General features: G+C 46.4%; 6 non-coding genes across 6 annotated transcripts; all 6 read left to right on the forward strand.

The window, feature by feature from the left end:
* The first annotated feature begins 139 nt into the window (after nucleotides 1-139).
* Trnan-guu (transfer RNA asparagine (anticodon GUU)) lies at nucleotides 140-212 on the forward strand. The gene has a single exon. It is a non-coding gene; the product is annotated as a tRNA-Asn (tRNA).
* Nucleotides 213-1,641: 1,429 nt separating this feature from the next.
* On the forward strand, nucleotides 1,642-1,714 carry Trnak-cuu (transfer RNA lysine (anticodon CUU)). Its single transcript has one exon. It is a non-coding gene; the product is annotated as a tRNA-Lys (tRNA).
* Nucleotides 1,715-8,508: 6,794 nt separating this feature from the next.
* Trnak-cuu (transfer RNA lysine (anticodon CUU)) lies at nucleotides 8,509-8,580 on the forward strand. The gene has a single exon. It is a non-coding gene; the product is annotated as a tRNA-Lys (tRNA).
* A 1,439-nt stretch (nucleotides 8,581-10,019) lies between these two features.
* On the forward strand, nucleotides 10,020-10,092 carry Trnak-cuu (transfer RNA lysine (anticodon CUU)). Its single transcript has one exon. It is a non-coding gene; the product is annotated as a tRNA-Lys (tRNA).
* Nucleotides 10,093-16,706: 6,614 nt separating this feature from the next.
* Trnak-cuu (transfer RNA lysine (anticodon CUU)) lies at nucleotides 16,707-16,779 on the forward strand. Its single transcript has one exon. It is a non-coding gene; the product is annotated as a tRNA-Lys (tRNA).
* Nucleotides 16,780-21,127: 4,348 nt separating this feature from the next.
* Trnak-cuu (transfer RNA lysine (anticodon CUU)) lies at nucleotides 21,128-21,200 on the forward strand. Its single transcript has one exon. It is a non-coding gene; the product is annotated as a tRNA-Lys (tRNA).
* Nucleotides 21,201-21,594: the final 394 nt, after the last annotated feature.

Raw genomic sequence — 21,594 nt, forward strand, 5'->3', positions numbered from 1 at the left:
TGATTATGAAATAAAAGTGAAGTACGTGACGAGTGTGACGTTAGGAAAACATTAGGCAGCATGGAGAGATTCTGTATGGGACCACCCAACCCAAACGAGTACTGTGTGACGTGCTGCCCGGCAAGTATTCACCGAAGCAGCCCGGCTAGCTCCGTCGGTAGAGCATGAGACTGTTAATCTCAGGGTCATGGGTTCGACCCCCACGCTGGGCGGAACGGAATTTTGTTCCGCTGCAGATGTAAATTACCGTTTTTCTGATTAACGTGATGTAATGGAAATAGCAACTTTAAACTTTGCCTACGTCTCTGTCAGTCGCAAGGAAACTGTATTTGAAGGTGAAGGTGATTTTGTAGACATGTGTGAAAGACATGTTCTGAAATGCAAGTGTTGTTGTTTGGAGAGGACATCGGTTACGTGTCAGATGTGTAGCCAAGCAGTAATGGGTCGCCATAGCTGCAAATATTAGTCGGTAATATGAAGTGTTGTCAGCTGAAGTCTGATGATCCAGACGACCGTAAGGACGAAGTACGCAAAAGTACCGCTAGGCCGTGCCCATTTAGCTCAGTGGTAGAGCACTAGACTAGTAAACCAAGGGTCGTGAGTTCCATCCTCAAAGGAAAAAGTCGAATTTTGGAAATCAGTTGCGCGTCGTGGCCGTATAGCTAACAGTATCTGTGATGACTAACGATTAGCGACATGCCTTTTATTAAGAATTACTCTCAGATGTGATTAAGGCGAATGGCGCAGATAAAGCCTTTGCCAAAGCGGTACAGCATAAGGTGGGACGAGGCAGTCTGAATTACATTTTATAGATGTATTTCTCAAATATATGTCAGAGCCTCACGCGGTCGTCCTCGTCGCCGCCGCCGCTTCTGCAGAAGTAGCAAATGGCCATCGTGGCAAATGCGGCGAGGCACGCCCTGCCTTCGATTCCGTATGCACAAAGTGTGTGGTCTTGTTTCCCAGTCTATCTTTGGTCGGTCACGTAAGAGGTTGAATGTAACGAATGGGTGGGAAAGAGCAAGGGCAGCGGCTGTGTAGAACGAAAACACAAATTATCAGGGGGGTGTGAGCGTTTCGAGATGAGTCATATACAAGTTGCACTTGGTGGTCAGTGACTGTGTGGCCTAATGGATAAGGCGTCGGACTTCGGATCTGAAGATTACAGGTTCGAATGCTGTCACGCTCGTGTTTTATCAGTTGTGAAAAAGAAACATACCGTTTTAATGTAGCATTTGAGCAGTACGAAACCGTCTGAATGTTGCTGTTGACCATTTTCTGCTTGGAGATGCTCTTGAGCTTGAAACACACACTACAAGACCGGTGTTAACTAGCGAAATGGTCGGCAGAGTGCCGTCACCGCGAGTTTCCACTGGCACTTGCACATCTAAAACAACGTCGGAAAGTAACTCGTTCGCCTTTTGAGTCACATCAAGTATGAGTGTTAATTTTGACGCCACTAGCTCTGCAGGTTGTCATGCAATTCCTTTACCTCTCAGAAATGATTATGAAATAAAAGTGAAGTACGTGACGAGTGTGACGTTAGGAAAACATTAGGCAGCATGGAGAGATTCTGTATGGGACCACCCAACCCAAACGAGTACTGTGTGACGTGCTGCCCGGTAAGTATTCACCGAAGCAGCCCGGTTAGCTCAGTCGGTAGAGTATGAGGCTCTTAATCTCAGGGTCGTGGGTTCGAGCCCCACGTTGGGCAGAACGGAATTTTGTTCCGCTGCAGATGTAAATTACCGTTTTTCTGATTAACGTGATGTAATGGAAATAGCAACTTTAAACTTTGCCTACGTCTCTGTCAGTCGCAAGGACGCTGTATTTGAAGGTGAAGGTGATTTTGTAGACATGTGTGAAAGACATGTTCTGAAATGCAAGTGTTGTTGTTTGGAGAGGACATCGGTTACGTGTCAGATGTGTAGCCAAGCAGTAATGGGTCGCCATAGCTGCAAATATTAGTCGGTAATATGAAGTGTTGTCAGCTCAAGTCCTATGATCCAGACGACCGTAAGGACGAAGTACGCAAGAGTACCGCTAGGCCTCTCCTCTTTAGCTCAGTGACAGTTCCGCTTCAGACGCCGTGCAGTGTGGACGTGCCTAGTCTTCCGCTCCGCCGTAGTGTTACGTATAGTGGGATATCGTTTGTTTACGTGTTGTGTTGTACCTTCTGTAAGTTTTTCTCCGTCGTTGTTTCGTTCCTTGTGTTATTTTCTGTGTGTATTTCAGTGTTTTTTGTGTAGCGGTTTAGACCGCGTAGTTTTTGAAAATGTCGTCTCAGGTTATTCCTCGTCAGGCTACAGTTAGTTTTGCTTTCGACAAGTCCACCCGCCATGTGCAACCTAGTTCCCTTGAGATTCATGATTGGTTAGTAGATACATTTGGCATTAATTCGGATCAGGTGCACACTGCTTATTTTGATACAGAACTCTATGTTTTCTTTGTTAAATTTATGGACCCCCTTCAGGTTGATAAAATTATTTCCAAATTTGGTCATCAGGTTCTCTTTCGGCATCGGGATGATTCTGTCAGTACCGTACTGCTTTCAAATGCTTCCATTACGTACACCAGTGTTCGTGTTTACAACCTTCCGCCGGAGGTGGAAATGTGTATCTTAAGGAAGGTTTACTCAAGTATGGTGATGTTAAGAGTATTCGCCTTGAACGCTGGTCCAGCCAACATCGTCTGCAGTGTTACAGTGGCATTCGTTCCGTCGAAATGCACGTGAAGCAGAATATTCCCTCGCACCTGCAGATCGGTGGATATCGTGTCCATGTAACATATAGTGGTCAGGTTGGCACCTGTTTTTTGTGTAATGAGAGTGGCCACGTGCGTACCAACTGTCCGCGGAGGGTTTTTGTGTTAATAAATTCTCTCGAACAGCGTCGCAAGTTAACGGTCGCTGACCTCGTTGCAGGTGGTTCTGCTCTTGGTGTCGAACAGTCCAGTGGTAGTAGCGCCCAGCCGCAGGTTGTGCACGCCCCTCACACAGAATTTCCTAATTTACGTGCCAAATCTGATGTTGTTCCGTCGGTTCCTCAGGTGGGTGTGCCGCTTTTGAATAATAAACGGCGTCGCGCACAAGATGGAAATAGTACGGATGAGGATCTCCCCGAGATGCCCCAATCCGAGAGACCGACATCCTCCGAGCCACAGAGTAGTGTAGATGCTCCCATTTCCCCAGAAGTAGCTGTTCCGGTAGCGGCTGCTGACGCCCCTCCGGCTTCCGACGCGGCTTCTCTCGAGTCGGCTCGTCGGTCGGACCTGTTGGCGCCGCCTTCCGAACCGACTTCGTTGTCACAACAAGTTGAGCGGCAACAACTTCCTGCTTCGCTGCCCCACACCTCTGCCAGCGGAGCTGCTCCGCTTCCTTCCAACTTAGCAGTTTCTGAGCTTCCTGCTCACGTTTCGCCTCCGTGTAGTCCATGTTTGCCGGAAGCTAATACTGGTGTAGACCAGTCCGTTTCGTCGGATGTTTCCCCCGCGACCCCGGACCCTGACTGTGGACCGGCGCGGGTGTTGTCAGATACAGAACTTGACCCTCCTACGTCATCGGCGGCTGCCGCTTCCTTGCCCGTAAGCCGACGCAAGTTGCGCGTTCAGCCGAACGTCAATGCGGTTCGTAAAAAACCGAAACGTAAGGGATCCGCGGAAGGGGGTAGCAGTCCCCCTCCCTCGGATGCCTCCGTCTCCCCTGCTATGGACTGTGATGTTGATGCGTCGGTGTAGGTGATTTCTTCCCTCGCTTTTCTCTCCATGGTTCAAGCATACACCTTTCTTACCTTAAATGTTAACCGTATTCAGTCCGACGTTCGCATTGCCTCTTTGCGGCAGTTTCTTTACGACTCCTGTGCGGACGTAGTATTTTTGCAGGAAGTATTGTTTTCTGATCTCTCTCTACCTGGATTTCAAACTGTTTTTAATGTCGCACCGGAGAATTCAACAGGAACTGCTCTTTTCTTTCGAGAAGGTATTCCTATTACTGACATTGAATTCCTTGACTCTGGCCGTGGGATTGGTTGTCGTCTTTTTGATCTCCACCTAGTTGTTTTATATGCCCCCTCTGGTTCGGGTCGCACTGTGGCTCGATCGCGCTTTTATAAGGAAGAGCTTATTTATCTTTTGCGCAAGAGTCCTCGGAGTCTCCTGCTCGGAGGCGATTTTAATTGTGTTTTACGCCCTGAAGACCAGTCCCCCAATTTTAATTATTGCCGAGATTTACATGACTTGGTTCGTACGATGCACCTGCGTGATGTTTGGGAACACAAATATCCAACCCTGGTGAAATTTACGTATTTTACCGCGTCCTCATGCAGTAGACTCGACAGATTCTACTTCTCTGATTTTTTATGTGATAACATTCTTTCTGTCGGTGTTATTCCTACTAGTTTTTCTGACCATTGTGCTTTTACTGCAACTGTAAATCTTAGTCACCAACCAGCAAAACTTTATCGTTCCCAGTGGATGTTAAATGTTTCCCACCTTGCCGACAGTGCCATTGATGAAGTTGTAAGTGCCGTGTGGGAGCGATGTCTTCGCTCCGTCCCGCGTTACCCCTCCTTGCTCGTTTGGTGGACTGCGTTTGCCAAGCCCAAGATTCGTCAGACTTTGATTTTTTACTGTGCCGCAAGGGCGCGTGATTTTAAGAACACGTATGAATTTTACTACTCTGTCCTGCGTGAACTGTATGACGCGGTGGGTCCTTCTCCTCTGCGGATCCATGATGTTCGTCGTATTAAAGCCAAGCTCTTAACCCTCAAACGACGACAGTTGGATGGTCTGCGAGTAAAGTCGAAACCTCACTCTCTTGTTGAAGGTGAACTGACTTCTTTGTACCACCTGCTGCGGCATCAGACTCGACGTCATCGCTCCTTCATGTCTTCTCTTATGGTGGATGATGGACGACAGCTTATTGCACAGGAGGATATGACTCGTGCTCTTCATCAGTATTACGCTAGTCTCTATTCTGCCGATGATTCTGGTGCGTCACTTTCTGATGATGTCCTTGAGGATCTTCCTGCGACGATCACGCCTGACGCGAACGGCGACTTTCTCCGGGAGTTGCAGGTAGATGATGTTTTTGATTTTATTGCTCACTCTCCGTCCGGTAAATCGCCGGGTCCAGACGGCCTGCCAAAAGAATTTTATCTCCGTTTTTGGCCTCTTTTGGGTGGCACTTTTACGCAGATTTTATATGAGATTGTCAGGGGGATGGATGTGCCTGCCGATTTTAAAGTAGGTAAAATTGTTTTAATTCCGAAGTCCACTGGTCGTTTATCTACTGCCCATCTTCGTCCGCTCACATTGCTGAACTTTGATTACAAGACAGCTGTTAGAGCACTCAATAGTCGATTGTCTTCACTGCTTCGGGGTGTGATTGATGCACATCAATGTTGTTTTCCTGGTAGATCTATTCTGACCCCAGTAGCCGAATATCGGGATGTTGTCTCGGTTGCGGCGGTTACAAACGTTCATTGAGCCTTTGTTTTCCTCGATTTTTATAAGGCTTTTGATCACGTCAGTCATGTGTTTTTAGATCATGTTTTAGATACAATAGGTTTTAACGCTTCATCACGTGGTGTTCTTGGTAATTTGTATAGGGGAATAACTGCTCGGGTGTCAGTCAATGGGCAGCTGACGCCGCCCTTTGCTATCCGCCGAGGAGTACCTCAGGGTAGTCCGCTCTCTATGTCGCTATTCATATTGTCCCTGGAACCGCTGCTTCGGACTCTTGCTTTCAAGCTTCAGGGTATGACCCTCTCTGGTGGGAAGCTCACTGTTAAGGCGTACGCGGACGATGTCGTTGTTCTCCTCCGTCAACGTGATGCTATCACATTGTTGAAAGGGGCAGTCGATGCATACTGTTGTGTCTCTGGAGCGCGTCTTAATCAGGGTAAGTGTAAGTTCCTTGATATTCGAGGGTTTCGCGATGCTGATGTTCCTTGGGCCACTTTTGTCGATCGCCATACGTCATTGGGGATTACCATTGATCGGTGTCCTATAAAAATGGCAGCTCTTAATTGGAAATCTGTCACCGAGAAGATACAGGGGGCTCTGATGGTCCATGAGCAGCGCTCTGCTACCATTTTGCAAAAAATCAGAATTTTAGACACATACGTGTTATGTAAAGCCTATTATGTTGCTCAACTGTTCCCCCTTCCCATTATGGTGGCGAAACGGTTGCGCCAATTGTCTAGCAGGTTTATATGGAAGGGTCATCTATTCAAGTTGCGTCACGAGGTTATGACGAAACCGCGTATCTCCGGAGGCTTGGGCCTCACTGACATTACTCGCAAGGCATCTGCCTTGTACGTCCGCCGTACGACTCTAATTGTTACGCAAGAAGTGACTTCAATTACATCCAGACTTTTCACTGTTGTGCGTCCGAAGAGCCTTGCTCCACCTGTCGCCGTCGGTCGCCTCAATTTTAAGTTGAAACACGTCCGGGAATTTTATATTGCGGTTAGTTACCTCGGTGACGTCTTCTTGCGACGACCGGTGCCAACGACCAAGAGCTTGATTGCCCGTTGGGAGGGGCTGGCCGGTCCCAATCCAATCGAACTGGCGTCTCCATCAGTGTCCTGGAAGAACCTCTGGAAGAATGTTAGTCTGCCGATCCACACTATGGCTGTGGCGTCCACGTGGTGTAGGGTAGTTAATGGTTTGGTCCCCACCAACGTACGACTGCACCGTATTGGTCTTTCTGACACGGACAACTGCACTCGGTGTGGTCTCCTGGACACACTTGAGCATCGATTCACCTGCAGTGGGCACCTTGCTAATTGGATGTGGCTCAGGAAACAACTGGCTTTTGTCACTAGGACTGCCGAAACCGCTTATACCATTGACGTCATCGTACGGCCCGATTCTTCCTTTTATCCGCGAACGAAGCTCAATACCGTTATGTGGTTGCTTGGACACTTCGTACATTTTGTTATTAGTTGTCATGAAGAGGATGAACACCTAACGTTTCGACAGTACATTCTTACTGCTTACTGGAACCGATTGCGCATGCCAGGACTCCGTGAAGATTTTGCAAATATGCTTAGCCTGACATTTGAAAGGGAGGGTGTTGGCTAAGGTCGCCTGTGTTAGCCGATTTCCTATATACTGTTTCTGGATTTGCCACCTTTCTGTAAACTACTTTTCTAAACCTGGACTGAAGTTTTCGTGGATTTTTAGGACGAACAAGAAAAACAAACGTGAGACCAAGAACCGAGATGTAGGGGAAAGTACGACGCCGTAGTATTGTCACCCCTAAATTTTAAACAATGGCATATCATGTAATACAAAAAAAAAGAAAGGAAAAATAATATGAAACAACAAGAAAAAGATGTTAACAAAAAAAAACAAAAAGTGGTAGAGCACTGGTGTACTAGACCAGGGGTCCTAAAAGAAATAAAAAGCTAAAACTAAAAAAAAAATGTGGTAGAGCACTGGTCTAGTAAAACAGAGGTCGTGAGTTCTCACACTCAGAGGAGGAAGACGAATTTTGGAAATCAGTTGCGCGTCGTGGCCGCATAGCTAACAGTATCTGTGATGACGAACAATTAGCGACATGCCATTTATTAAGAATCACTCTCAGATGTGATTAAGGCGAATGGCGCAGATAAAGCCTTTGCCAAAGCGGTACAGCATAAGGTGGGACAAGGCAGTCTGAATTACATTTTATAGATGTATTTCTCACATATGTGAGAGCCTCTCGCGGTCGTCGTCGTCGTCGCCGCCGCCGCTTCTGCAGAAGTAGCAAATGGCCATCGTGGCAAATGCGGCGAGGCACGCCCTGCCTTCGATTCCGTATGCACAAAGTGTGTGGTCTTGTTTCCCAGTCTATATTTGGTCGGTCACGTAAGAGGTTGAATGTAACGAATGGGTGGGAAAGAGCAAGGGCAGCGGCTGTGTAGAACGAAAACACAAATTATCAGGGGTGTGAGCGTTTCGAGATGAGTCATATACAAGTTGCACTTGGTTGTCAGTGACTGAGTGGCCTAATGGATAAGGCGTCGGACTTCGGATCTGAAGATTACAGGTTCGAATGCTGTCACGCTCGTGTTTTATCAGTTCTGAAAAAGGAACATACCGTTTTAATGTAGCATTTGAGCAGTACGAAACCGTCTGAATGTTGCTGTTGACCATTTTCTGCTTGGAGATGCTCTTGAGCTTGAAACACACACTACAAGACCGGTGTTAACTAATGAAATGGTAGGCAGAGTGCCGTCACCGCGAGTTTCCACTAGCACTTGCACATCTAAAACAACGTCGGAAAGTAACTCGTTCGCCTTTTGAGTCACATCAAGTATGAGTGTTAATTTTGACGCCACTAGCTCTGCAGGTTGTCATGCAATTCCTTTACCTCTCAGAAATGATTATGAAATAAAAGTGAAGTACGTGACGAGTGTGACGTTCGGAAAACATTAGGCAGCATGGAGAGTTTCTGTATGGGACCACCAAACCCAAACGAGTACTGTGTGACGTGCTGCCCGGCAAGTATTCACCGAAGCAGCCCGGCTAGCTCAGTCGGTAGAGCATGAGACTCTTAATCTCAGGGTCGTGGGTTCGGCCCCACGCTGGGCGGAACGAAATTTTGTTCCGCTGCAGATGTAAATTACCGTTTTTCTGATTAACGTGATGTAATGGAAATAGCAACTTTAAACTTTGCCTACGTCTCTGTCAGTCGCAAGGAAACTGTATTTGAAGGTGAAGGTGATTTTGTAGACATGTGTGAAAGACATGTTCTGAAATGCAAGTGTTGTTGTTTGGAGAGGACATCGGTTACATGTCAGATGTGTAGCCAAGCAGTAATGGGTCGCCATAGCTGCAAATATTAGTCGGTAATATGAAGTGTTGTCAGCTGAAGTCTGATGATCCACACGACCGTAAGGACGAAGTACGCAAAAGTACCGCTATGCCGCGCTCGTTTTGCTCAGTGGTAGAGCACTGGACTAGTAAACCAGGGTTCGTGAGTTCCATCCTCAAAGGAAGAAGTCGAATTTTGGAAATCAGTTGCGCGTCGTGGCCGTATAGCATACAGTATCTGTGATGACGAACAATTAGCGATATGCCTTTTATTAAGAATTACTCTCAGATGTGATTAAGGCGAATGGCGCAGATAAAGCCTTTGCCAAAGCGGTACAGCATAAGGTGGGACGAGGCAGTCTGAATTACATTTTATAGATGTATTTCTCACATATGTCAGAGCCTCTCGCGGTCGTCGTCGTCGTCGTCGTCGTCGTCGCCGCCGCCGCTTCTGCAGAAGTAGCAAATGGCCATCGTGCCAAATGCGGCGAGGCACGCCCTGCCTTCGATTCCGTATGCACAAAGTGTGTGGTCTTGTTTCCCAGTCTATATTTGGTCGGTCACGTAAGAGGTTGAATGTAACGAATGGGTGGGAAAGAGCAAGGGCAGCGGCTGTGTAGAACGAAAACACAAATTATCAGGGGTGTGAGCGTTTCGAGATGAGTCATATACAAGTTGCACTTGGTTGTCAGTGACTGTGTGGCCTAATGGATAAGGCGTCGGACTTCGGATCTGAAGATTACGGGTTCGAATGCTGTTACGCTCGTGTTTTATCAGTTCTGAAAAAGAAACATACCGTTTTAATGTAGCATTTGAGCAGTACGAAACCGTCTGAATGTTGCTGTTGACCATTTTCTGCTTGGAGATGCTCTTGAGCTTGAAACACACACTACAAGACCGGTGTTAACTAGCGAAATGGTCGGCAGAGTGCCGTCACCGCGAGTTTCCACTGGCACTTGCACAACTAAAACAACGTCGGAAAGTAACTCGTTCGCCTTTTGAGTCACATCAAGTATGAGTGTTAATTTTGACGCCACTAGCTCTGCAGGTTGTCATGCAATTCCTTTACCTCTCAGAAATGATTATGAAATAAAAGTGAAGTACGTGACGAGTGTACGTTAGGAAAACATTAGGCAGCATGGAGAGATTCTGTATGGGACCACCCAACCCAAACGAGTACTGTGTGACGTGCTACCCGGCAAGGATTCACCGAAGCAGCCCGGCTAGCTCAGTCGGTAGAGCATGAGACTCTTAATCTCATGGTCGTGGGTTCGAGCCCCACGCTGGGCGAAACGGAATTTTGTTCCGCTGCAGATGTAAATTAACGTTTTTCTGATTAACATAATGTAATGGAAATAGCAACTTTAAACTTTGCCTACGTCTCTGTCAGTCGCAAGGAAACTGTATTTGAAGGTGAAGGTGATTTTGTAGACATGTGTGAAAGACATGTTCTGAAATGCAAGTGTTGTTGTTTGGAGAGGACATCGGTTACGTGTCAGATGTGTAGCCAAGCAGTAATGGGTCGCCATAGCTGCAAATATTAGTCGGTAATATGAAGTGTTGTCAGCTGAAGTCTGATGATCCAGACTACCGTAAGGACGAAGTACGCAAAAGTACCACTAGGCCGCGCCCATTTAGCTCAGTGGTAGAGCACTGGACTAGTAAACCAAGGGTCGTGAGTTCCATCCTCAAAGGAAGAAGTCGAATTTTGGAAATCAGTTGCGCGTCGTGCCCGTATAGCTAACAGTATCTGTGATGACGAACAATTAGCGACATGCCTTTTATTATGAATTACTCTCAGATGTGATTAAGGCGAATGGCGCAGATAAAGCCTTTGCCAAAGCGGTACAGCATAAGGTGGGACGAGGCAGTCTGAATTACATTTTATAGATGTATTTCTCACATATGTCAGAGCCTCTCGCGGTCGTCGTCGTCGTCGCCGCCGCCGCTTCTGCAGAAGTAGCAAATGGCCATCGTGGCAAATGCGGCGAGGCACGCCCTGCCTTCGATTCCGTATGCACAAAGTGTGTGGTCTTGTTTCCCAGTCTATATTTGGTCGGTCACGTAAGAGGTTGAATGTAACGAATGGGTGGGAAAGAGCAAGGGCAGCGGCTGTGTAGAACGAAAACACAAATTATCAGGGGTGTGAGCGTTTCGAGATGAGTCATATACCAGTTGCACCTGGTCGTCAGTGACCGTGTGGCCTAATGGATAGGTTCCGCTTGAGACGCGACAGCGATCGGACGTGCTGTGTTTTCGATCCTCCGTTACCCTCGGGTTGTTAATATTTACCTTCTGTGTGTGAGGTTTCTTTGTCTTCTGTTTTTCGTTGTTTCTTTGCCTGAGTGTTTGTTTTGTGTCTTGCGTTGTATTGCGGCTTTTGCAGCATTAATTAAGTGTTATGGCTTCCCGGTTGTTTCCGCGGAAGTGTACTCTCAGTTTTCAGTTTAACAAAGCTACCAGGAATGTCCAACCGACATCGTTGGAAATTCACGAATGGATTGTGGACACGACTGGCATTACATCGGACCAGGTACATACGGCGTATTTTGATACAGAATTACACTGCTTTTTTGTGAAATTGTTGAACCCGGTTTTGCTGGATAAGATATTTCTTAAACATGGTGAGCAAGTGTCGTTCCGTCATAGGGATGGTTCTGTTAGCAGTGTTACTGTCTCAAATGCTGAAATTACGTATACCAAAGTTCGGGTTTATAATTCACCTCCTGAAGTTGACAACAGCTATCTTAAGGAAGCTTTGCTTGGTTATGGTACTGTTCGGTCAATTCGAAATGAACGTTGGTCTGCACAACATAAGCTGCAATGTTATAATGGTGTCAGATCAGTTGAAATGCATATTAAGTCTAATATACCGTCCCATCTGGTTGTATGCGGTTATCGTGTACATCTTACATATGAGGGACAGCTTGGTACATGTTTCCTATGTAATGAACATGGTCATGTTCGAGCTAATTGCCCTAAGCGGGTATTTGTGCTTAAAAATGGCCTAGCGCAGCGCCGCAAATTAACGGTTGCCGATCTTGTGCCAGCAGCTTCCTCTACTGTTTCCTATCTGCCTCCTGCAGTAGCTTCTTCACAACAGGTGTCACCCTCCCCTGATGCAGGTTTTCCTCCGCTACCCACTCGCCCAGACGTATCGGCTGCTCCTATACCGATTCCGTCTGTTACCAACAACAAACGCCGTCGTGCTAGTGATACCGGTAGCACTGATGACGAAGATGCTGTTTCGCAGCCGGTTTGCGAATCTGATGAGAGAATTCCAGAATCTCCCATGCCTGTTTCGGATTCTGTTCCCGCTGTGCCTCCTGCTTTGCCTGATGACGTCAAACTTGCTGCCAGGCCGTCGGCGCAAGAGCCACAACATTCGGTCGAGGTGTTGTTGACATCCCCACCGCCACAGGCATCACAACATGTTGACGACACTTCGGTGGAGACGGCTGTTTGTCGGAAAACCGCTCCTAGAACTGCGCGCTCCGCATTAGCAGACTCCAAACCTATCTTACCACCTCCTACACTTCCAATACCTACACATTCTGAAACCGGTGCCGATGTTCCTGATGCAGTTTTCCCTTGATGGCTCCTCCTTCTGACTCCTCTCGCCCTGCTAATCCTTCGGACGCTTTGGTTGACGTGCCTGATCTCGAACCCCCACTCCGCCTGCTCTTGAATCTGGTATGCATCAGATACGTCGTCGGGTGAAAGTGCCCTCCAATCTCCACGCGGTGCGGAAGAAACATAAGCATGCGAAAGACGACTCTGATTCCGTTGATTCTGGACAATCACTCTCTGACATGTCTGATGTTGATGTTATGGATGTAGTTGCTTCTAGTGTGGTGTAATTTGGGTTCATTTCTCATTTTTTGGTTGATGTTGCAGGCGTACACGTTTATTACCTTAAATATAAATGGCATTCAATCTGCTCTGAAGTTAGCGTCTCTGCAGCAGTTTATTTATGACTCTGCAGCTGATATTGTTTTCCTGCAGGAAGTCTCCGTTGCACACCTGTTTGTTCCTGGTTTTCGTACTATTATAAATTTTGCACCTGAGTTTTCTGCAGGTACTGCTTTCCTAATTCGTGACGGTATCCCCGTTACCGAAATTGAGCTTTTAGTCTCGGGACGGGGCATTGGTTGTCGGTTATTTGACACGACCTTGGTTAACATTTACGCCCCCTCTGGTTCTAGCAAGCGGCAGGAAAGGTCTCGTTTTTATAAAGAGGATCTGATTTACCTTCTACGAAAAAATCCGGCGACCTTGATATTGGGGGGCGATTTTAATTGTGTGTTACAAGCTAAAGACCAATCCCCTCATTTTAATTATTGTTTCGAGCTACGTTCTCTTGTACGTCAATTACGACTACGCGATGCGTGGGAGGTTAAACACCCCACTTTAGTTAAATTTACATTTTTTTACTGCCACCTCAAGTAGTCGACTTGACCGATTGTATATTTCTGATCCCCTTAGTGTTTCTGTTTTAGATATAGATGTTATTCCAGCAAGTTTTACGGATCATTGTGCCCTTGCTGTTATAATTAATTTGGAGCGTCAACCTCTTAAACTTTATAGGCCGCTGTGGAAATTAAATGTCTCCTTGCTCGATGACCCTGACATCGAACCTCTAATACAGACGGCGTGGGACATTTGTTTACGTTCTCTGCGATACTATCCGTCTAAGCTTCATTGGTGGATCCACTGTGTGAAGCCAAAACTACGTCGCACTTTAATGTCCTACAGTTATAATAGAGCGCGAGATCTGAAACTGACTTTTGAGTATTACTATTCGGTGCTTCGCGAACTTTATGATAATTCTACAATGACATGTGCCCACCTTTCTGAGATTCGGAAAATTAAGGCCAAGCTTCTTAGTATTAAGGGGCTTCAGATGGAAGGATTGAAGATTAAATCTAAACCACCGTCCACGTTAGCACATGAAATGACTTCTATGTACCATCTGTTTCGTCACCACAAGAACCGTCGACGTGTATTGATTGACGGCCTTATGGCAGCTGATGGTCGCCGGCTTACCTTACAGAATCAAATAACCCATGAACTTACCTGCTACTATGAGACGTTATATACTGCGGCTGATTCTGATCCGATTGATGTTGACGAGATTTTAACTGCTATCCCACCAGTTTTAACAGAGGACCATAATGCGAAATTTTTAGCTCCTTTTACTGCAGACGAAATTTCAGCTTTCATTGCTTGTTCAGCATCTCACAATTCTCCTGGTCCTGATGCCCTACCTAAGGAGTTTTTTGTTAGTTTTGGCCTATTATAGGGCCTGTTTTTACGGATATTGTGAATGAAATCTTGAATGGTGGCACAATTCCAGCCAATTTCAAGAGAGGTACGGTTGTCCTGATACCAAAATCTGCTGGTTTGAAGACAGCTAGTGACTTTCGTCCTTTAACCCTTTTAAATTTTGACTATAAGACGGCCGCTAGGGCTGTTAATGCACGTCTATCCCTCTTGCTTACACCTGTGATACCTCCTTGTCAAAGCTGCTTTCCAGGGCGCTCCATATTGACGTCTCTGGCGGGGTATCGTGATGTCGTGTCGATTGTCGCTGTCACCAATATTTCCTGTGCGCTTTTATTTGTTGATTTTAGTAAGGCCTTTGATCGTGTGTCCCATTCGTTTTTAGAGCTTCTGCTGCACCGGCTCGGTTTTAATGAACAGGCGCTGCTGGTACTTAAGAATATGACGACTGGCATTTCTGCTAAGATTTACATTAATGGCCAGCTAACAAAGGTCATTGATATTCAACGTGGCTTCCCGCAAGGTAGTCCTTTATCCATGACCCTTTATGCTCTCTCCCTTCAACCACTCCTCACACGTCTCAACTCGACACTTCGTGGTCTTACGATCTCTGGGGTTAACCAGACGGCAACGCCTTATGTTGATGATTTGGTTGTTTTGCTTCGTTCCACCGCAGAAGTGCCGCAGTTGAAAATGGAACTCGATAAATTTTCTGCGGCCTCAGGTTCTCGTATCAATCCCCGTAAAAGCAAGCTCCTGAATTTGCGGGGCTTTGAACGTGTGGTTGCTACGTGGGTTACAGCTGTTGAACACTATACTCATTTAGGTATCTATCTTGAACGTTGTCCTCTTCGGATGGCTGCAAAAAATTGGCAAGTGGCCATTTCCAAGCTGCAAGGTGTTTTATTAGAACACTCATGGCGTTCGATACCGCTACTGCAAAAAAAGCGTGTATTAGACACTTATGTTTTATGTAAAGTATATTACGTTGCTCAGCTGTTTCCGCTTCCCCGAATGCAGGGTGCAAAAATGGTCCAGCTTATTAACAGATATATTTGGCGGGGGCATATTTTTAAATTACGTTGTGATGTTCTTACGAAGCCGCGTCTTGAGGGCGGCTTGTCGTTCACCGATGTCCGTCTCAAGCCTGCTGCCCTTTATGTTAAGCGAACCCTCCATCTTTTATTATCTGAGTCCCCGACTGTTACTTCGCAATTATTCCATGTCGTTCGTCCTGCGAGCTTGTCACCGCCCATTAACGTTGGGCCTCTAAATGCGAAGCTACGGCATGTTCGGGACTTCTACATTGAGATTAGTTACCTAGACCTCCCCTTACAACGTCGTCCTGTTATAACTACGCTAACCCTGCTTCACAGATGGCACCGGTCGTCTTCTTCCAACCCGATTGTTTTGCATTATACCAGTTTTAATTGGCGTAACATATGGACGAATATTAGCTTACCCGTTCATTCAACAGCTGTTGCGTCCCTATGGTATAAGGTAGTTAATCAGCTGATTCCTACGAACGAACGCCTTCATCGTATAGGTTTATGTGTCTCTCCGCTTTGTCAAACGTGTGGTTGTGTTGATACACCACAACACCGATTTACCTGCGCTGACCGTCATCGCATGTGGCACTGGCTGCGCCGACAATTGACTTTACTCACCAGGAGCTCAGAATCGGCATTTAAGACTGATATTCTCTGCTGGCCGGACACGGTTTTTTATCCCCGGACCAAGAACAACACCGTTATGTGGCTTCTTGGCCGTTACATTTTTGCAGTGTTTGATGATCATGGTATTACCGATTTTATTTCGTTTACTGGTTACATGCTTCATGAGTACTGGACGCAAAAGTCTTTCCCACACCTTAAGAGGGACTTTGCGAATATGCTTACTATTGTTTTCGAAAAGCAGGGAGTTGGTTAGGTTTCAATTTCTATTGATCGCTCCTGCGCCTGAATCATTAATGGAACCGGTATAGGGGAATACTGAGCTAACTTCATGACAGGGAAGACATTCTCGCTAGTTCTTAGGTACAATCTTGGCAGAAAGGCAGAATAACTCTTTAGATAGACAACGCTTCATAAGTCCCGTGTTCACATATAAGTATCATAAGGCGTCGGAATTCGGATCTGAAGATTACTGGTTCGAATGCTGTCACGCTCGTGTTTTATCACTTCTGAAAAAGAAACATACCGTTTTAATGTAGCAATTGAGCAGTACGAAACCGTCTGAATGTTGCTGTTGACCATTTTCTGCTTTGAGATGCTCTTGAGCTTGAAACACACACAACAAGACCGGTGTTAACTAGCGAAATGTTCGGCAGACTGCCGACACGGAGAGTTTTCACTGGCACTTGCACATCTAAAACAACGTCAGAAAGTAACTCGTTCGCCTTTTGAGTCACATCAAGTATGAGTGTTAATTTTGACGCCACTAGCTCTGCAGGTTGTCATGCCTTTCCTTTACCTCTAGGAAAAGATTATGAATAAAAAGTGAAGTACGTGACGAGTGTGACGTTAGTAAAACATTAGGCAGCATGGAGGGTTTCTGTATGGGACCACCCAACCCAAACGAGTACTGTGTGATGTCCTACGCGGCAAGTATTCACTGAAGCAGCCTGGCTAGCTCAGTCGGTAGAGCATAAGATTCTTAATCTCAGGGTCGTGTGTTCGAGCCCCACACTGGGCGGAACGGAATTTTGTTCCGCTGCAGATGTAAATCACCGTTTTTCTGACTAACGTGATGTAATAGAAATAGCAACTTTAAACTTTGCCTACGTCTCTGTCAGTCGCAAGGAAACTGTATTTGAAGGTGAAGGTGATTTTGTAGACATGTGTGAAACACATGTTCTGAAATGCAAGTGTTGTTGTTTGGAGAGGACATGGGTTACGTGTCAGATGTGTAGCCAAGCAGTAATGGGTCGCCATAGCTGCAAATATTAGTCAGTAATATGAAGTGATGTCAGTTGAAGTCTGATGATCCAGACGACCGTAAGGACGAAGTACGCAAAAGTACCGCTAGGCCGCGCCCATTTAGCTCAGTGGTAGAGCACTGGACTAGTAAACCAACGGTCGTGAGCTCCATGCTCAAAGGAGGAAATCCAATTTTGGAAATCAGTTGCGCGTCGTGGCCGTATAGCAAACAGTATCTGTGATGACGAACAATTAGCGACATGCCTTTTATTAAGAATTACTCTCAGATGTGATTAAGGCGAATGGCGCAGATAAAGCCCTTGCCTAAGCGGTACAGCACAAGGTGGGACGAGGCGGTCTGAATTACAATTTATAGATGTATTTCTCACATATGTCAGAGCCTCTCGCGGTCGTCGTCGTCGTCGTCGTCGTCGTCGTCGCCGCCGCCGCTTCTGCAGAAGTAGCAAATGGCCAACGTGGCAAATGCGGCGAGGCACGCCCTGCCTTCGATTCCGTATGCACAAAGTGTGTGGTCTTGTTTCCCAGTCTATATTTGGTCGGTCACGTAAGAGGTTGAATGTAACGAATGGGTGGGAAAGAGAAAGGGGCAGCGGCAGTGTAGAACGAAAACACAAATCGTCAGGGGTGTGAGCGTTTCGAGATGAGTCATATACAAGATGCACTCGGTCGTCAGTGACCGCGTCGGACTTCGGATCTGAAGATTACAGGTTCGAATACTGTCACCCTCGCGTTTTATCAGTTCTGAAAAGGAAACATACCGTTTTAATGTAGCATTTGAGCAGCACGAAACCGTCTGAATGTTGCTGATGACCATTTTCTGCTTGGAGATGCTCTTGAGCTTGAAACACACACAACAAGACCGGTGTTAACTAGCGAAATGGTCGGCAGAATGCCGTCACCGCGAGTTTTCACTGGCACTTGCACATCTAAAACAACGTCGGGAAATAACTCGTTCGCCTTTTGAGTCACATCAAGTATGAGTGTTAATTTTGACGCCACTAGCTCTGCAGGTTGTCATGCAATTCCTTTACCTCTCAGAAACGATTATAAAATAAAAGTGAAGTACGTGACGAGTGTGGCGTTAGGAAAACATTAGGCAGCATGGAGAGATTCTGTATGGGACCACCCAACCCAAACGCATACTGTGTGACGTGCTACCCGGGAAGTACTTACCGAAGCAGCCCAGCTAGCTCAGTCAGTAGAGCATGAAACTCTTAATCTCACAGTCGTGTGTTCTAGCCCCACGCTGGGCGGAACGGAATTTCTTATTAACGTGATGTAATGGAAATAGCAACTTTAAACTTTGCTTACGTCTCTGACAGTCGCAAATAAACTGTATTTGAAGGTGAAGGTGATTTTGTAGACATGTGTGAAAGACATGTTCTGAAATGCAAGTGTTGTTGTTTGGAGAGAACATCGGTTATATGTCAGATGTGTGGCCAAGCAGTAATGGGTCGCCATAGCTGCAAATATTAGTCGGTAATATGAAGTGTTGTCAGCTGAAGTCTGATGATCCAGACGACCGTAAGGACGAAGTACGCAAAAGTACCGCAAGGCCGCGCCTCTTTAGCTCAGTGGTAGAGCACTGGTATAGTAAACAAAGGGTCGTGAGTTCCATCCTCAAAACAATTAGCGACATGCCTTTTATTAAGAATTACTCTCAGATGTGATTAAGGCGGATGGAGCAGATAAAGCCTTTGCCAAAGCGGTACAGCATAAGGTGGGACGAGGCAGTCTGAATTACATTTTATAGATGTATTTCTCACATATGTCAGAGACTCTCGCGGTCGTCGTCGTCGTCGTTGCCGCCGCCGCTTCTGCAGAAGTAGCAAATGGCCATCGCGGCAAATGCGGCGAGGCACGCCCTGCCTTCGATTCCGTATGCACGAAGTGTGTGGTCTTGTTTCCCAGTCTATATTTGGTCGGTCACGTAAGAGGTTGAATGTAACGAATGGGTGGGAAAGAGCAAGGGCAGCGGCTGTGTAGAACGAAAACACAAATTATCAGGGGTGTGAGCGTTTCGAGATGGGTCATATACAAGTTGCACTTGGCCGTCAGTGACTGTGTGGCCTAATGGATAAGGCGTCGGACTTCGGATCTGAAGATTACAGGTTCGAATGCTGTCACGCTCGTGTTTTATCAGTTCTGAAAAAGAAACATACCGTTTTAATGTAGCATTTGAGCAGTACGAAACCGTCTGAATGTTGCTGTTGACCATTTTCTGCTTGGAGATGCTCTTGAGCTTGAAACACACACTACAAGACCGGTGTTAACTAGCGAAATGGTCGGCAGAGTGCCGTCACCGCGAGTTTCCACTGGCACTTGCACATCTAAAACAACGTCGGAAAGTAACTCGTTCGCCTTTTGAGTCACATCAAGTATGAGTGTTAATTTTGACGCCACTAGCTCTGCAGGTTGTCACGCAATTCCTTTACCTCTCAGAAATGATTATGAAATAAAAGTGAAGTACGTGACGAGTGTGACGTTAGGAAAACATTAGGCAGCATGGAGAGATTCTGTATGGGACCACCCAACCCAAACGAGTACTGTGTGACGTGCTACCCGGCAAGTATTCACCGAAACACCCCGGCTAGCTCAGTCGGTAGAGCATGAGACTCTTAATCTCAGGGTCGTGTGGTCGAGCCCCACACTGGGCGGAACGGAATTTTGTTCCGCTGCAGATGTAAATTACCGTTTTTCTGATTAACGTGATGTAATGGAAATAGCAACTTTAAACTTTGCCTACGTCTCTGTCAGTCGCAAGGAAACTGTATTTGAAGGTGAAGGTGATTTTGTAGACATGTGTGGAAGACATGTTCTGAAATGCAAGTGTTGTTGTTTGGAGAGGACATCGGTTACGTGTCAGATGTGTAGCCAAGCAGTAATGGGTCGCCATAGCTGCAAATATTTGTCGGTAATATGAAGCGTTGTCAACTGATGTCTGATGATCCAGACGACCGTAAGGACAAAGTACACAAAAGTACCGCTAGGACGCGCCCCTTTAGCTCAGTGGTAAAGCACTGGACTAGTAAATCGAGGGTCGTGAGTTCCATCCTCAAAGGAAGAAGTCGAATTTTGGAAATCAGTTGCGCGTCGTGGCCGTATAGCAAACAGTATCTGTGATGACGAACAATTAGCGACACGCCTTTTATTAAGAATTACTCTCAGATGTGATTAAGGCGAATGGCCCAGATAAAGCCTTTGCCAAAGCGGTACAGCATAAGGTGGGACGAGGCAGTCTGAATTACATTTTATAGATGTATTTCTCACATATGTCAGAGCCTCTCGCGGTCGTCGTCGTCGTCGTCGTCGTCGTCATCGTCGTCGCCGCCGCTTCTGCAGAAGTAGCAAATGGCCATCGTGGCAAATGCGGCGAGGCACGCCCTGCCTTCGATTCCGTATGCACAAAGTGTGTGGTCTTGTTTCCCAGTCTATATTTGGTCGGTCACGTAAGAGGCTGAATGTAACGAATGGGTGGGAAAGAGCAAGGGCAGCGGCTGTGTAGAACGAAAACACAAATTATCAGGGGTGTGAGCGTTTCGAGATGAGTCATATACAAGTTGCACTTGCTCGTCAGTGACTGTGTGGCCTAATGGATAAGGCGTCGGACTTCGGATCTGAAGATTACAGGTTCGAATGCTGTCACGCTCGTGTTTTATCAGTTCTGAAAAAGAAACATACCGTTTTAATGTAGCATTTGAGCAGTACGAAACCGTCTGAATGTTGCTGTTGACCATTTTCTGCTTGGAGATGCTCTTGAGCTTGAAACACACACTACAAGACCGGTGTTAACTAGCGAAATGGTCGGCAGAGTGCCGTCACCGCGAGTTTCCACTGGCACTTGCACATCTAAAACAACGTCGGAAAGTAACTCGTTCGCCTTTTGAGTCACATCAAGTATGAGTGTTAAATTTGACGCCACTAGCTCTGCAGGTCGTCATGCAATTCCTTTACCTCTCAGAAATGATTATGAAATAAAAGTGAAGTACGTGACGAGTGTAACGTTAGGAAAACATTAGGCAGCATGGAGAGATTCTATATGGAACCACCGAACCCAAACGAGTACTGTGTGACGTGCTGCTCGGCAAGTATTCACCCAAGCGGCCCGGCTAGCTCAGTCGGTAGAGCGTGAGACTCTTAATCTCAGGGTCGTGGGTTCGAGCCCCACGCTGGGCGGAACGGAATTTTGTTCCGCTGCAGATGTAAATTACCGTTTTTCTGATTAACGTGATGTAATGGAAATAGCAACTTTAAACTTTGCCTACGTCTCTGTCAGTCGCAAGGAAACTGTATTTGAAAGTGAAGGAGATTTTGTAGACATGTGTGAAAGACATGTTCTGAAATTCAGGTGTTGTTGTTTGGAGAGGACATCGGTTATGTGTCAGATGTGTAGCCAAGCAGTAATGGGTCGCCATAGCTGCAAATATTAGTCGGTAATATGAAGTGTCGTCAGCTGAAGTCTGATGATCCAGACGACCGTAAGGACGAAGTACGCAAAAGTACCACTAGGCCGCGCTTCTTTAGCTCAGTGGTAGAGCACTGAACTAGTAAACCAAGGGTCGTGAGTTAC

Source organism: Schistocerca gregaria, unplaced genomic scaffold (assembly GCF_023897955.1).
Source record: "Schistocerca gregaria isolate iqSchGreg1 unplaced genomic scaffold, iqSchGreg1.2 ptg000066l, whole genome shotgun sequence".
Classification (NCBI taxonomy): Eukaryota; Metazoa; Arthropoda; class Insecta; order Orthoptera; family Acrididae; genus Schistocerca; species Schistocerca gregaria.